Genomic DNA, 14572 nt, shown 5'->3' with positions numbered 1-14572 from the left:
CGCGTCTAGTAGCGCTATAGAAATGTTTAATAGTAGTAGTATGAGCCAAGTATAGGACAGTCAAGCCATTGTGACATCACTGATGAGGTTGGCTCTTAGGCATTGGTGGACTGAGGCATTATGACATCACAATGTCAGCTCTGGTTAAACACTGCTATGAGCCAAGTATAGGACAGTCAAGCCATTGTGACATCACTGATGAGGTTGGCTCTTAGGCATTGGTGGACTGAGGCATTATGACATCACAATGTCAGCTCTGGTTAAACACTGCTATGAGCCAAGTATAGGACAGTCAAGCCATTGTGACATCACTGATGAGGTTGGCTCTTAGGCATTGGTGGACTGAGGCATTATGACATCACGTCAGCTCTGGTTAAACACTGCTATGAGCCAAGTATAGGACAGTCAAGCCATTGTGACATCACTGATGAGGTTGGCTCAGGCATTGGTGGACTGAGGCATTATGACATCACAATGTCAGCTCTGGTTAAACACTGCTATGAGCCAAGTATAGGACAGTCAAGCCATTGTGACATCACTGATGAGGTTGGCTCTTAGGCATTGGTGGACTGAGGCATTATGACATCACAATGTCAGCTCTGGTTAAATCACGCTCTCATCTCTCCCTACACTCCTCCCCGTGAACTCCGTTCGCTGTGTAAATGTCTCCTGTCGTCCCCCTTCTCCCCCACTGCTAACTCCTGGCTCCGTTCCTTCTATCTCGCTGCTCCCTAGGCCTGGAACAGACTCCCTGAGCCGGTACGTCAGGCTCAGTCTCTGGCTGTCTTCAAGTCTAGGCTTAAAGCCCACCTCTTTGCTACTCCTAACCATGACTCTCTTACTCAACACCCTCACTTATCACCCCTACCACTGCAATTTCCCCACCCCTAGCTGTCTGTTCGTCTGTCCAATTTAGATTGTAAGCTCTGTTGAGCAGGGACTGTCTTTTCATGTTCATTTGTACAGCGCTGCGTAAGTCTAGTAGCGCTATAGAAATGTTTAATAGTAGTAGTATGAGCCAAGTATAGGACAGTCAAGCCATTGTGACATCACTGATGAGGTTGGCTCTTAGGCATTGGTGGACTGAGGCATTATGACATCACAATGTCAGCTCTGGTTAAATCACGCTCTCATCTCTCCCTACACTCCTCCCCGTGAACTCCGTTCGCTGTGTAAATGTCTCCTGTCGTCCCCCTTCTCCCCCACTGCTAACTCCCGGCTCCGTTCCTTCTATCTCGCTGCTCCCTATGCCTGGAATAGACTCCCTGAGCCAGTAAGTCAGGCTCAGTCTCTGGCTGTCTTCAAGTCTAGGCTTAAAGCCCACCTCTTTGCTACTGCTTTCGACTCCTAACCATGACTCTCTTACTCAACACCCTCACTTATCACCCCTACCACTGCAATTTCCCCACCCCTAGCTGTCTGTTCGTCTGTCCAATTTAGATTGTAAGCTCTGTTGAGCAGGGACTGTCTTTTCATGTTCATTTGTACAGCGCTGCGTAAGTCTAGTAGCGCTATAGAAATGTTTAATAGTAGTAGTAGTAAAATATCATGTATAAAGCAGCAAAATGGAGCCAAGGTTATTTAGTCAAGTTAAGTAACACACCTGGACATAATCGAACGTCGCCGGCGATCTATGTTGGCGGCGGCGCTACAGCTGGCCGGAACCGTATTATCGAAAAAGATGGCCGGCCATCTTTTTTGTCGATAATATGGTTTAGCCCGGCCAAATGCCGTGGAGTTCGCTGGGTTTGAGATGGCTGGGTTTGTTTTTCAGCGATAATGGAAAGTTATGTCGGCCATCTCAAACCCTGGCCAAATTCAAGGCATTTGGCCATGGGAGGAGCCAGTATTTTTAGTGCACTGGCCCCCCTGACATGCCAGGACACCAACCAGCCACCCTAGGGGTCACTGTGGTGGACTTCAAAAAAGCTCCCATGTGCATAGCTCCCATGTGCATGAGCTGAGCCCCCCAACCCCCCTCCCCCCAAATCCACTACCCACAAATGTACTGCACCCACTAAAATTGCTCCAGGGACCTGCAATACAGCCTCTAGGACTTATTGCTGCTGTATAACTTCGGCACACCACACCTGAAGACTAATCTCTCTGAAAAAGTCCTTTCTTGAAATAACCATGTTTACTCACAGTTAACTGCAGATCACAGGTTGTGCCCCACTGGCAAAGAGTCCCCTCGTACTAAGATTAGCAGTAGGTCAGAGCTGGCACAATGGTGTACAATGCCTTCTTTCAGCACCATTCAGGGTAAGAACTTAGTTCTCTAACGTGGGTAACACAGGAAAGGGAACTAAAACTGGCTTACAAAAATGGCCACTACCGCATGGACTACAACAGGAAACAAAACAGGGCACACTCTGACCCAGTTAGCAGGGGGGAAAAGCACCATGGGAGTAGAGCCCAGTACCCTACACCCTCCACAATGCATTGCTAATGTGACTCTGCAGGGCACCTAACAGAAAAGGTGTCACACTCACCCGAGAGCCACATCGCAACCAGGGAAAGGCTGTCGGAGGATGCAACACATTCTGCTGTCATGGAGGTGGGTACGGCATTTGAGGCTGGCATACAGGCTGGCAACAAAGTTTTTAAAGTGGGTTTTTATTGGTGGGAGGGGGTTAGTGACCACTGGGGGAGTCAGGGGAGGTGATCCCCCATTCCTTCCAATGGTCATCTGCTCAGTTGGGGCACCTTTTTGAGGCTTGGTCATGAAAATAAAAGGACCAAGTAAACCTGGCGAAATACTGCTTAACGCCGCTTTTTTTTTTTCCATTATCGGCGAAAGCTGGCCATCTGGTAGCCACGCCCATGTCCCGCCTTCGCTAATCTACCGACACGCCCCCTTGAACTTTCGCCGGCGAAGCGATGGGAAAGCGGCGATGCTGTCAAAAATGCCACTTTCGATTATACCGATTTCGCCGCTTTTAAGAAATCGCCAGCCATCTCCCGATTTGTGTCGGAAGATGGCCGGCGATCACTTTCGATTATAAGCTGGACAGTATCCTAGTGGTTGTGAACTTAATCACTGACCCACTCTGTTCGCCCAGTTTAATACGTCATCACATCTCAACTTCTTGTTTGGTCATCTCCATTTCTTTGCCCTTAATTATTCTTTTCACATCTGTCGAGCATATTTGAAGTACATCAGCATTTTGGTACAAAAAGTATGTGGTTTGGATTGTCTCATAAGTTATATATCACTCCTATTGTTTGATGATGGACTAACATGAGAGCCTGGTTGGCGAGAGCAGGAGGAGGCACAAGAAGCAGCTAACTGAAATGAAATAAAGACGTATCAAATTGCTTGCGAATTGACAAGAGCAAGAAGTAATGCCAACATTCCAGTCAGATGCAAATAGAAAAACTATGCTAACACAAAATAATCAGGATGCATGCTAGGTAGGGGAAATAAAATAGCCAAACCCAGTTGAATCTTTCAATTTTGATGGTTTCACTCAACAACGAATTAAGAGTAAAACATGAGGAGGTCACAGAAGTTGTTGTTACGGTAATAACATTAACAAGCAACAGGACTACTGTCCCAGACCAGACTTCTGTGGAATTACGTATTGAGATGATCAAAGAACTAACAAGACTGCATAATGCATTCCAGAAGAATGGAAGCAAGGGGCGAGTGTAAGTTTATCAAAGAAGGGGGAAAATTGTGTGGCAACTGGAGAGGTATAACACTTCTGTCAGTTTCTTCTGTGCAGCTTAAGCAGCTGCACATGCTGCTGGTGCTATCCTGCGAGAAGAGCAAGCAGGTTTATGGGTGATCATGCCAATTTTTATACTTCAGAAGATGTCTGAACAAAGTCTTGTTTCAAAAGCCACTGTCAAATTTCATCAACTTCAAAAGAGGTATTTCACAGCATACTTGGGAAGTCAGTCTCTTCCAACAGAGTAAAGAACATCTGAATTCTAGTTGTACTATAAAAGCGGACACCAGCACCACAGATTTCTTCAATCTTGTCACTGTGTGCAACAAGGCTGTGTGCTCTTGCCACTTTTGTTTCTTCTGTTGATAGATTTTGTCATATGGTAAACATTTGAATATACCAAATGTTGGCATTCAGTGGAGTGATCAGAACCGGTTCATGGACTGCTGCGAGGAACAAGAGAGAGCCTGCAAGAACTGACCACCAGCTTGGAGAAGGCTGCTGGGAAGACTGGCCTGCGAATCTCTGATGGAAAGACCAAAATCAAACAAGTTGATGTTCAAGCCCTGTATACGAATCACTATCAACCAACAATCTATTAAAGAGATATAATGCTACCAAGATAAATGAAGTATCTCAAGTGATGGCAGTATCAAGAGGGATATCAATTATAGGCTTGGCAACATGGTACTGGTATTTCAGTGAATGCATCAAATAATGGTAACAACCAACACTGATAAAAATTAAGCTCTCTAAAACTGTTATCCTGCCAATGGTGATCTGTACCTGTAAAGCATGGAAAATGTAGAGAGTTGTGTTGGCTGGCCATATTCCAAGGCTGCATAATTGATATCCCAAAAAATGCAATGCAGTGAACACCAGGTGGAAAAGAGAAAGAGAGAGACCAAAATAGCACATTCAAAGATGTTCAGTATCTTGATAACAGCTGGGAAGAGATGAAAACAGTTGCAGCTGATTGGGTAGCAAGTATTTGGCAGCATGTTCACTGTACCGAAGTGCAGAGAGGTAAGTAAGCAAGCAAGCAGGCCTGCAAGCAAATTTTCAAAAGGAAAATTCTCTGGCCCTGGGCAGGAGCTAAAGATCTTGTCCTTTAAAGCAGGCCCAGAGTATCCACGTGCACATCCCTTCCCTCCCATGACCTAAACATTTTCCCCCCCTGGGTGAAAGAAACCACACTGGCACTATCTGCAGTGGGAATGGGTTGTGAGGGGTACATTGCAATGATCCATTCTATGCAGGTATAAAGAAATTTCAAGTGTTTCTCAAAGGGAGCAATTATGAAATTGGAGACCAATCAAAAGTGAAACCATCTGAAAACTTTCAGGCAAAACAAACTGCAGTGGAAACTCATCTGTTTGGTCCAGAGCCAAAACCTCAAGTTTAGTTGCGTGAATATGAACTAGTGAGGGCCACTGGGGATGGTCAGAGCTTGCAGTCTGCATCTGTCTGCTAAACTCACAGTGGTTAAGCCACAATATAATAATTTAAATAATGACCACATGGCCTGCAGCTAACAAAAACTGAAACTAAAAGACACAGTGCTTTTACAGTTGCTGACTTTGTGCCACATTCAGAATGACCGGTGATGTTATAACTCCCACAGAGGCTAATTCCTAAGGAGTTTATTATCCCAAATTTAGAGAGTTAAATTCACGCTAAAATTTTGAATCAAAAACATTTGGTTGGAGCACTTGGCTATTATGCAAGATTAAAACTGCATTACTTGTAATCGTAGTCCAAAAAATAATAAAAAGTAGCCCCTCCTCCCCCCAGCTCTACCTTACAATCCCTGGTGGTCTGGTCAGGGGAGGAGCGATGCCCCAGTTGTGGCAGCCATTTTAAGAGCATAGCCAGAACGGACAGGAATAACTGAGGACCACTCCTGCCCTACACCCCTAGACTACCAGCGATTATAAGTTAGGCCTGTGGGGGGCAATCAGTGAATAGATGAGCATTCAAGGCTGTGTTCTATGATAGACACTATTAGACTTGTCCAATTTTTAAAAAACAGTGGGTGATAATACTGTACCTCACAGAAGGCCACAAATAAATTATAACATCTTGAGTTATAAAGGACATCTTGAGATCTTTCTGAAAGAAATGACTGAATCCATCCAATGACAATTCCTTTAAAGTCTAATTTAAAAAATCTTTGTGAGAGGAGGAAGTGACGTCAACGCTGGGAAATGGCAGCCTGATTCCCTAGCTCCGCTGGAGTGGGAGTAGAAATTGTTAAAAACCTGAAATTTTTGATTGAAAACCTTCACTGTGAAACTTCTGGCTTGTAGGAGAGATGGCAGCGCGGAGAAAGATAAATTTACAACGGCGAAGAGAGCTAGCAGCTTAGGCGCTCAGCAGAAGACGGCGGTTCTCCATTCCAGTATGGCGGAGATGGAGTCTGATTCAGACCCAGACCACGCGGAGCCTATGGAGAATGATGTGGAGTTAACAAAGCAAGAGGTAGCTCGATGGTCCCAAGAATTAAAGATGGAGATGAATACGGTAAGGAAGGACATCTAGGCGGCGGTATCAGAGCTGCGGGTGGAGGTCGGGAGAACGGGACCCACTTAGGAGCAAGTGGATGGAGTCGCAGAAGATTTGCAAAAGTTGCAATCAGAGCTGAAAGCAGAATGCAAGAACAGAATGGAGCTGCAGACAGCCCTGGAGAACCTAGAGAATCGGTCCAGGCGCTGCAATTTACGTTTTAAGGGGATACCAGAGGAGGCTTCCTATAAAGGCTGCAAACAGGTGATAAAGGACATTAGTGCTTTATCACTAATGTCTGGAGATAATGTATCGGGGGAGGAGGAGGAAGTATCCATTTCTCTGGACAGGGCTCACAGAAGCTTGGGGCCCCAAAGAAACTCTTTGCCTAGAGACATTATTGCGTGCTTCCATGATAGCGAAAGATACATACCTGTAGCAGGTATTCTCCAAGGTCAGCAGGCTGATTGTTCTCACTGATGGGTTGACGTCCGACGGCAGCCCCAGGTCCGGAATTCTTCCTTGCAACAAAGTTGGCTAGAGCTCTCGTGTGCACTGCACCGCGCATGCATGGCCATCTTCCCGCCCGTCGCACAAACATGCCCCTCAATCAACTTACAAAGCAAGACAAGGGAAGAGACAACTCCAAAGGGGAGCCGGGCGGGTTGGTGAGAACAATCAGCCTGCTGTCCTCGGAGAATACCTGCTACAGGTATGTATCTTTCGCTTTCTCTGAGGACAAGCAGGCTGCTTGTTCTCACTGATGGGGTATCCCTAGCCCCCAGGCTCACTCAAAACAACAAACAGGGTCAACTGGGCCTCGCAACGGCGAGAACATAACATAGATTGATCTGAAAAATAACTAACTGAGAGTGCAGCCTGGAACAGAACAAAAATGGGCCTAGGGGGGTGGAGTTAGATTCTAGACCCCAAACAGATTCTGCAGCACCGACTGCCCAAACTGACTGTCGCATTGGGTATCCTGCTGAAGGCAGTAATGAGATGTGAATGTGTGGACAAATGACCACGTCACAGCCTTGCAAATCTCTTCTATAGTGGCTGACTTCAAGTGGGCCACTGACACCATGGCTCAAACACTATGAGCCGTGACATGACCCTCAAGATTCAGCCCAGCTTGGGCATAAATGAAGGATATGCAATCTGCTAGTCAATTTGAAATGGTGCGTTTCCCGACAGCCACTCCCCTTCTGTTGGGATCAAAAGAAACAAACATTTGGGCGGACTGTCAGAATGGGCTTGTCCGCTCCAGATAGAAGGCCAACCCCACCTGTTCGACCTTCTCACCAAAAATATTATCCCCCCGGCAACAATGTCCTCGATGACGGTGTCGAGAAGTAGACTCCCGTGCCGATGGCGATGAAGCTCCCTCCACAGACGTCGACAGGGAAACCACTTGGGTGGCAACCGTCGCCAGCACCGCAAGCAGCACTGACGCCGAAGGCCGCACCACGGACGGGGAGCAGACGCCGCATCTATTGATGGTACCGTAGGCACAAGCACCGCCGGTACCGGAACAGATGATCGCAGCAGCCTTTCTAGGATCCCTGGAAGAATGGGTTCGAGGCGCTCGTCAAGAGTGGCTGTGGAGAAAGGCTGGGGAGCCAGTGCAGGAGTCGAAGCCCGAATCTGCTGAGGAGGCGGAGGAGATACCGGGCTGTCCGGAGAAGTGCACATCAACACCACCTGAATGGAGGGTGAGCAGTCCTCCCGGCGTCGACGCTTCACGGGTGCCAAATCCTTTGGCGTCCCGGAGCTCTCGGTACCGTGACGGGAGGGCGACCGATGACGGTGCTTCCTCGCTCAAAGCACGGTCTTGGTACCCCCCGGTACCGACGAAGACGTGGAATCATGAATTTAACAGTAAGGCGGGAAGAATGCTGGCCTGGCACCTTAAAAAGCACCATATGCATCACACTATAACTAAAATTAAAGGGCCAAAAGATGTCATGTATTACAAAGACAGGGAGATTAGAGATCAGTTTGTGCAATTTTATACCAATCTGTATGCTACAGGAGAGGAAGCACCATTGTCCAAGATTCGTGATTATCTAAATGGGGGTGGGCTGAAGGGCTTAGCGGAAGGTGAGAGGGATGGTCTGGAGGCCCTGATTACGATGGATGAGATTCTCCGAGGACAAGCAGGCTGCTTGTTCTCACGACTGGGTGACGTCCGCGGCAGCCCCCACCAACCGGAAGAAGCTTCGCGGGCGGTCCGCACGCAGGGCACGCCCACCGCATGCGCGGCCGTCTTCCCGCCCATGCGTGACCGTTCCCGCCAGTCTTTTCTTTTCCGCGCCTGGAGAGAGACGTGTTCACCTCTCTCTCTTCCTCAGCCCCGGAAAACCATCGCGTTGTTCACGAACCTTCTTTTTTTCGTTTATTTTCGTTGCGCGTTCCTCTCAAATTTTTTTTTTTCTGTCAAAAAAAAAAAAAGAGAACGCGCTGTACTTTCCCCTCGTTTTCTAGCGGGGGCGTCGCGTTGCGGCCTTGTGGCCGCGCGGTCGAGTTGTTTTTCGAGGTGTGATTTACCGCCACCATCGACGACTTTGATTTCGCCGACGCGATTTTTCCGTCGATGTCCTCGAAGGTCCCGAGTGGATTTAAGAAGTGTGGTCGGTGTGGCCAGCCTATCTCGCAGACCGACACTCACGCTTGGTGCCTCCAGTGCCTCGGGCCGGAGCACGATACCAAGTCGTGTACTTTGTGTCTTGGTCTCCGGAAACGGACTCAAGTAGTGAGGCAAGTTCTTCGGGACCGTCTTTTTGGAACTTGCGCCGGCCCCTCGACATCGACCTCGACGGCATCGGTATCGACGGCCGGTTCTTCGGTACCGGTATCGATGTCCGCGAAATCGGCACCGATGGCATTGACCCCAGGAGCACAGGTCCCGCCGGCCCTCCGGTGACGGTAGGGATGAGAGGCCGCGTGGGCAATCAGCCCCGGTCACTCCCTCTGCCCATGGCCCTCGGGACCGAATCCTGTCTGACCCGGTCCCTCGAGACCGAGGGGGATCGACCTCCTCCTCCTCCACTCCACCTAGCGCCGATGACGGGCATCGTAAGAAAACAAAGAAGCACTGTCATCGGTCGCCATCGATGCATCTGGCCCCCGGCGCCGGAGAGGAGTCGACGCCGAGTAAGCGTCAGCGTCGAGAGGAGAGGACCCCCTCTGTAGTAGAGGTACCGACGCGTCAGGGTCCCAGCACTTCGGTGCAGTCTCCTGGACCCGAGCAGCTTCCGGCACCGACGCCTCTACCAGCCCCCCCCCCCCGTCTTTCCCGGCAGCGGGCCTGGACCAGTGCCTCCGAGCCATCCTTCCGGGCATCCTGGGAGGGCTGATGTGCCGGCGCCGGGGGTGCTTGCGCCCTCGGCGCCGTTGACTGTGGCGCCGGCGAGCTCTAGCCCGGTGCCGAGGCCTCCGATGCAGCTTGCGGCGCCTGTCTCGACCGCCACGCAGGTGGAGTCCCCGTCGACGTCGATGGAGGGAGCTTCGTCCCCGCCGGCGCAGGAGTCCACCGCTCGACGACACCGAGGTCTCGGTGCCTCGACGTCGAGCCGGGCCCGGTTGAGGACTCAGCTGCATGAGCTTATGTCCGACACCGAGGAAGAGGCCTCGTGGGGGGAGGAGGAGGACCCCAGATATTTCTCCTCAGAGGAGTCTGTGGGCCTTCCCTCCGACCCCACGCCTTCACCAGAGAGAAAGCTCTCGCCTCCTGAGAGCCTCTCCTTTGCCGCCTTTGTCAGGGATATGTCTATATGCATTCCCTTCCCCGTGGTCTCTGTGGATGAGCCGAGGGCTGAGATGCTCGAGGTCCTCGATTATCCATCACCACCTAGAGAGTCCTCCACGGTACCGTTGCACAATGTCCTCAAAGAGACACTGCTTCGGAACTGGTTGAGACCATTATCTAATCCCACCATCCCCAAGAAAGCAGAGTCCCAATACAGAATCTACTCGGACCCAGAGTTAATGCGGCCCCAATTGCCTCATGACTCAGCGGTCGTGGACTCTGCTCTCAAGAGGGCACGGAGTTCGAGGGATACCGCCTCGGCGCCCCCGGGGCGGGAGTCTCGCACTCTGGACTCATTTGGGAGGAAGGCCTACCAATCTTCCAATGCTCGTGACCCGCATCCAGTCTTACCAGCTCTACACGAGCATCCACATGCGGAATAATGTGAAGCAACTGGCGGACCTGGTTGACAAGCTCCCGCCGGAGCAGTCCAGGCCTTTTCAGGAGGTGGTCAGGCAGCTGAAGGCGTGCAGAAAGTTCCTGTCCAGGGGTATATATGACACCTGTGACGTGGCATATCGTGCTGCGGCCCAAGGTATAGTGATGCGCAGGCTCTCATGGCTGCGTGCCTCTGACCTGGACAACCGCACCCAGCAGAGACTGGCTGACGTCCCTTGCCGGGGGGATAATATTTTTGGTGAGAAGGTCGAGCAGCTGGTGGACCAACTGCATCAGCGGGAAACCGCCCTCGACAAGCTCTCCCACCGGGCGCCTTCAGCATCCACCTCAGCAGGTGGACATTTTTCCCGGGCCCGGCAGGCTGCACCCTATGCTTTTACCAAGCGTAGGTACACCCAGCCGGCCCGAAGGCCTCGTCAGGCACAGGGACAGCCCCAGCGCGCTCATTCTCGTCAACAGCGTGCGCCTAAGCAGCCCCCTGCGCCTCCACAGCAAAAGCCGGGGACGGGCTTTTGACTGGATCCATGGGAACATAGCCGCCCTCAAAGTGTCCGTACCGGACGATCTGCCGGTCGGAGGGAGGTTGAAATTTTTTCACCAAAGGTGGCCTCTCATAACCTCCGACCAGTGGGTTCTCCAAATAGTGCGGTGCGGATACGCCCTGAATTTGGCTTCCCTGCCACCAAATTGTCCTCCGGGAGCTCAATCCTTCAGCTCCCATCACAAGCAGGTACTTGCAGAGGAACTCTCCGCCCTTCTCAGCGCCAATGCGGTCGAGCCCGTACCACCCGGGCAGGAAGAGCAGGGATTCTATTCCAGGTACTTCCTTGTGGAAAAGAAAACAGGGGGGATGCGTCCCATCCTAGACCTGAGAGGCCTGAACAAATTCCTGGTCAAAGAAAAGTTCAGGATGCTTTCCTTGGGCACCCTTCTGCCAATGATTCAGAAAAACGATTGGCTATGTTCCCTGGATTTAAAGGACGCATACACTCACATCCCGATACTGCCAGCTCACAGACAGTATCTCAGATTCCGCCTGGGCGCACGGCACTTTCAGTATTGTGTGCTGCCCTTTGGGCTCACCTCTGCCCCACGGGTGTTTACAAAGTGCCTCGTGGTGGTAGCAGCGTATCTACGCAAGCTGGGAGTGCACGTGTTCCCATATCTCGACGATTGGCTGGTCAAGAACACCTCGGAGGCAGGAGCCCTCCGGTCCATGCTGTGCACTATTCAACTCCTGGAGCTGCTGGGGTTTGTGATAAATTACCCAAAGTCCCATCTCCAGCCAACCCAGTCTCTGGAATTCATAGGAGCTCTGCTGAATACCCAGACGGCTCAGGCCTTCCTTCCCGAAGCGAGGGTCAACAACCTCCTGTCCCTGGCTTCGCAGACCAGAGCGTCTCAGCAGGTCACAGCTCGGCAGATGTTGAGACTTCTGGGTCATATGGCCTCCACAGTTCATGTGACTCCCATGGCTCGTCTTCACATGAGATCTGCTCAATGGACCCTAGCTTCCCAGTGGTTTCAAGCCACCGGGAATCTAGAAGATGTCATCCGCCTCTCCACCAGTTGCCGCACTTCACTGCTCTGGTGGACCATTCGGACCAATTTGACCCTGGGACGTCCATTCCAAATTCCACGGCCCACAAAAGTGCTGACGACGGATGCATCTCGCCTGGGGTGGGGAGCTCATGTCAATGGGCTTCACACCCAGGGTCTGTGGTCCCTCCAGGAAAAGGATCTGCAGATCAACCTCCTGGAGCTCCGAGCGATCTGGAACGCACTGAAGGCTGTCCTGCCAAATTATCCAAATTCGGACAGACAATTAGGTTGCAATGTATTACACCAACAAGCAGGGGGGCACCGGATCTCGCCCCCTGTGTCAGGAAGCCGTTGGGATGTGGCGTTGGGCTTGCCAGTTCGGCATGCTTCTCCAAGCCACATACCTGGCAGGTGTAAACAACAGTCTGGCCGACAGACTGAGCAGAGTCATGCAACCGCACGAGTGGTCGCTTCATTCCAGAGTGGTACGCAAGATCTTCCGAGAGTGGGGCACCCCCTCGGTGGACCTTTTCGCCTCTCAGACCAACACAAGCTGCCTCTGTTCTGTTCCAGACTTCAGGCACACGGCAGACTAGCGTCGGATGCCTTTCTCCTTCATTGGGGGACCGGCCTCCTGTATGCTTATCCTCCCATACCTTTGGTGGGGAAGACCTTACTGAAGCTCAAGCAAGACCGCGGCACCATGATTCTGATAGCGCCCTTTTGGCCCCGTCAGATCTGGTTCCCTCTTCTTCTGGAGTTGTCCTCAGAAGAACCGTGGAGATTGGAGTGTTTTCTGACTCTCATTTCGCAGAACGACGGAGCGTTGCTGCACCCCAACCTTCAGTCTCTGGCTCTCACGGCCTGGATGTTGAGGGCGTAGACTTCACTGCGTTGGGCCTGTCTGACGGTGTCTCCCGGGTCTTGCTTGCCTCTAGGAAGGATTCCACTAAAAAGAGTTACTTTTTCAAGTGGCGAAGGTTTGTCGTTTGGTGTGAGAGCAAGGCCCTAGAACCTCGTTCTTGCCCTGCACAGAACCTGCTTGAATACCTTCTGCACTTATCAGAGTCTGGCCTCAAGACCAACTCAGTAAGGAATCACCTTAGTGCGATTAGTGCCTACCACAATCGTGTGGAAGGTAAAGCTATCTCTGGAGAGCCTTTAGTCGCAAATGGCTAGAAATGTAAGAAGGGGAGACAAAAACTTCTTCAGGTATATTAGTGAAAGGAGAAAGACTAAAAACGGAATTGTGAGACTAAAAGATACAACAAAACGCTATGTAGAAAATAATGAATAAAAAGCCAATTTGCTAAATAGATACTTTTGCTCTGTTTTCACAGAAGAAAATCCTGGAGAAGGACCGCTAGGGACTGGCAAAAGTACACCTGAGAATGGAGTGGATAGAGCACCGTTCACAGAAGAGAGTGTTTATCAACAACTTGGAAAGCTAAAGGTGGACAAAGCCATGGGACCGGACGGGATCCACCCCAGGATATTGAGGGAGCTCAGAGAGGTTCTGGCGGGTCCTCTTAAAGATTTGTTTAATAAATCCTTGGAGACGGGAGAGGTTCTGAGGGACTGGAGAACGGCGGAGGTGATCCCTCTTCACAAAAGTGGTGATAGGGAAGAGGCTGGAAACTACAGGCCGGTAAGCCTCACTTCGGTTATTGGTAAAGTAATGGAAGCGATGCTGAAGGAAAGGATAGTGAATTTCCTGGAAGCAAATAAGTTGCAAGATCCGAGACAACATGGTTTCACCAAAGGGAAATCGTGCCAAACGAATCTCATTGAATTCTTTGACTGGGTGACGGGAGAATTAAATCAAGGGCGTGCTATGGACGTAATCTATTTAGATTTCAGCAAAGCTTTCGACACGGTTCCCCACAGGAGGCTCTTAAATAAACTAGATGGGCTGAAGATAGGACCCGAAGTGGTGAACTGGATTAGGAACTGGTTGACGGGCAGACGCCAGAGGGTGGTGGTGAATGGAGTTTGCTCGGAGGAGGGAAAGGTGAGTAGTGGAGTGCCTCAGGGATCGGTGCTGGGGCCGATTCTGTTCAATATATTTGTGAGTGACATTGCCGAAGGGTTACGAGGTAAAGTTTGCCTTTTTGCGGATGACACCAAGATTTGCAACAGAGTGGACACCCCGGAGGGAGTGGAAAACATGAAAAAAGATCTAAAGAAGCTAGAAGAATGGTCTAACGTTTGGCAATTAAAATTCAATGCGAAGAAATGCAAAGTGATGCACTTAGGGAGTAGAAATCCAAGGGAGACGTATGTGTTAGGTGGGGAGAGTCTGATTGGCACGGACGGGGAGAGGGATCTTGGGGTGATAGTATCCGAGGACCTGAAGGCGATGAAACAGTGTGACAAGGCGGTGGCCATAGCTAGAAGATTGCTAGGCTGTATAGAGAGAGGTGTGACCAGCAGAAGAAGGGAGGTTTTAATGCCCCTGTATAAGACGTTGGTGAGGCCCCACCTGGAGTACTGTGTTCAGTTTTGGAGGCCGTACCTTGCGAAGGATGTCAAAAAAATGGAAGCGGTGCAAAGAAAAGCTACGAGGATGGTATGGGATTTGTGTTCCAAAACGTATGAAGAGAGACTTGCTGACCTGAACATGTATACCCTGGAGGAAAGG

General features: G+C 50.5%; 1 protein-coding gene across 1 annotated transcript in view; it reads right to left on the bottom strand.

The window, feature by feature from the left end:
- RPS6KL1 (ribosomal protein S6 kinase like 1) overlaps positions 1-14572 on the bottom strand; it is a 141859-nt gene that overhangs the window by 33959 nt on the left and 93328 nt on the right. The window lies entirely within an intron of this gene.

Source organism: Microcaecilia unicolor, chromosome 9 (genome assembly GCF_901765095.1).
Source record: "Microcaecilia unicolor chromosome 9, aMicUni1.1, whole genome shotgun sequence".
In the NCBI taxonomy this organism is placed as follows: domain Eukaryota; kingdom Metazoa; phylum Chordata; class Amphibia; order Gymnophiona; family Siphonopidae; genus Microcaecilia; species Microcaecilia unicolor.
This window is presented reverse-complemented; position numbering and strand designations above follow the sequence as displayed.